Raw genomic sequence first — 2,398 nt, forward strand, 5'->3', positions numbered from 1 at the left:
GTCTGGCCCTTGCTTCCTTTTCTTCCACCCCCTAGTGGTATGTGCACATTAGAAGGCCGTGGGCTTCTAATTACTAACCTACAGCAGGCCGTGCGACCGTGTAGTTTGGCACTATAGCATTAGGTGTGAAGGGTGGGTTGCGTGCGTGAGATAAACATGTGTGCACGTCCTTCACTGTCCTGTTTATGAGCAGGGAGGACTGGGAGTTCTGCCTGCTTGTCGGCTGCTCCACTGAAGACACACCTTTTAGCCCTTTAGCATTTTAACCAGCCAGATCCTGCCCCTCGTACCTGTCCTATAATGTTCTAAAAATAACTTTATAATCTTGAAGCCATGAGATAATGCATGATTTATTCAAAGCAATGGAATAAATACGCACTATATTTGCCAGGGTAATCTTAATGCTAGAGTTGAGCCTTTGACTTTTTTGTGGTGGGTTGGGGCATCGCATCTTGTTTGGGAAGTGGGGCTGGTCATTTAACCTCACATCTCTCATCTTCTCTGTGACTGTCTTACCCTGTCAGTACCAGTATATCTACCTAGGACTATTGAACCCTGGTGTTCAGCATTGTTAGCAGGTCAGGGAGTGTGTTTGTATATAGGCTAGGGGATGGAGGATCCTCATGGGGTCATCTGGGATGCCTTTGGAGAATCAGAGACTTTTCCACATGAATGGCTATTCACTGATGCAGAATCTCCAGGCAAGGTTTCAGGTTGTTTTTCCAGAAAAATCCAAGGCAGCCGTTTTGTTTTTTTTTTTGTTTTCTCTTCTGTTTAGATGATAAAAAATCGAAGAAACATCAGAACAATCAACAAAATAAAAAGGGACGCTTTTCAAACAGTCAGAATCGTCGTAACCACCAGATGAATAAAAAAGGTGAGAACAAATTGTTTATGTATTCATATTGCAGTGTTGTCTTGGTGTTTTGAATGAAATTGAGATATGGTAGTGTGTGTTTGTTGGTGTTGTGGAATTGACCGTAATCAGGCCCAGACATTGTTCTGTGGTTATTTTCCAGCGCATAGTTTTGGGTCCAGTCCCACTACCTGGCACCTTGTACAGCCTGTGGGCGTCTCCTTGTCTTGATATCATGTGATAGTTGTAGGAAATTATGGTGGGAAGATTTTTTTCACTAAACTCCTTACCATATAATTAAGCCATATCTGGGTAAAATATTTGATATTCGAACAGACCGGATTCGTCCTTTGTCGCTCACCCAACAGTATCATTCTTAAAATTGGCAATCACTTCATAGAAACTTCTGCTTTCTATGCTGGCATGGGTTGGCTGGTTTGACAGGAGTCAGCCAGGTAGAAGACTACATCAGGCTACTGTCTGTTTTGGTATGGTTTTTATGGCTGGATGCCCTTCCTAACACCAACCACTCTGCAGTGTGGACTGACTGCTTTTTCTATTGAATGCAACTGTCTTTGCTTCAATAACTTTATAAAGAAATGGGGAATTTATTAAAACAACTTTGTCATTATTTAAACTGGTTCGAAGGGATCAATTTCTTAGCAGAATCTAATTTATTTTTTGTTTTTATGAACCAGGCAAGAGACCGCAACAGATGCAGCAAATGCAACAACGCAAACAGAGATGGTCTCCTGAGAGACGACAACAAGGCAGGAAAGTAAGTACGGGATCTAATAAATATATTAAGACACCCTCAGTTCAATAATACAACCTAAACAAAACAACAAACTCCGAAAACACTATACAGCAGTTAGCCAGTGAAATAGACTTCCACTGACAAACCAGATAACCAACGCATTACACACACCAAAAGACTGCACCACACCTCAAGTAGAAATTTACTTCCAACTGCTAAATGTTGAACAATTATTATGTAATAGTAGTAGTTGTAGTATCTGGTGGTGTTGGATGGATGGATGTATGTATTGGTGTGTGTCATGTTGGGCGAGTAGTGTAAGTGACGTCTTTTAACGGTATCTTTGCATCTCTTTTTTTTACAGCCTTTGCAGTTTATGCAGAAAGGAAGAATGGACGGTGGAAGGCGTCAGCTCATGGATGGTGGTGGCCAGTGGTGGGTTGTCTTTTCTATTTTTTGGTTTTGCTCATTTGTTTGTGTGTGTGTGTGTGTGTGTGAGAGAGAGAGAGAGGGAGGGGTGGATTTCTGAATTGTTTCAGTCCTGAACGACAATGGTGGTTGTTTTTGTGTGCATTTCACATACCTTCCTCGCAAACAATTGAGGGTTGGTGGCATGAAATTCATTCAGCCATAAAAACAGTCTACCTGGATGGTCTGACTTGGGCAAGAATGGACGTTGAATGAAATGAAGTGTTTGTGTGTGAATTTTCTGTTTCTGCTTTTCGTTAATGGTTAATTAGACATTCTTCATTTACTATCTTTTAACCAAAGTTTTGGATTCGCCC

At 41.4% G+C, this 2,398-nt stretch overlaps 1 long non-coding RNA gene across 1 annotated transcript; it reads left to right on the plus strand.

Annotated features, from left to right (window-relative positions):
- Positions 1-721: 721 nt before the first annotated feature.
- LOC106881958 (uncharacterized) lies at positions 722-2,073 on the plus strand. Its single transcript, XR_001410924.2, has 3 exons — positions 722-877; positions 1,555-1,634; positions 1,978-2,073. It is a non-coding gene; the product is annotated as an uncharacterized LOC106881958 (long non-coding RNA).
- Positions 2,074-2,398: the final 325 nt, after the last annotated feature.

This window comes from Octopus bimaculoides, unplaced genomic scaffold (assembly GCF_001194135.2).
Source record: "Octopus bimaculoides isolate UCB-OBI-ISO-001 unplaced genomic scaffold, ASM119413v2 Scaffold_181030, whole genome shotgun sequence".
NCBI lineage: Eukaryota > Metazoa > Mollusca > Cephalopoda > Octopoda > Octopodidae > Octopus > Octopus bimaculoides.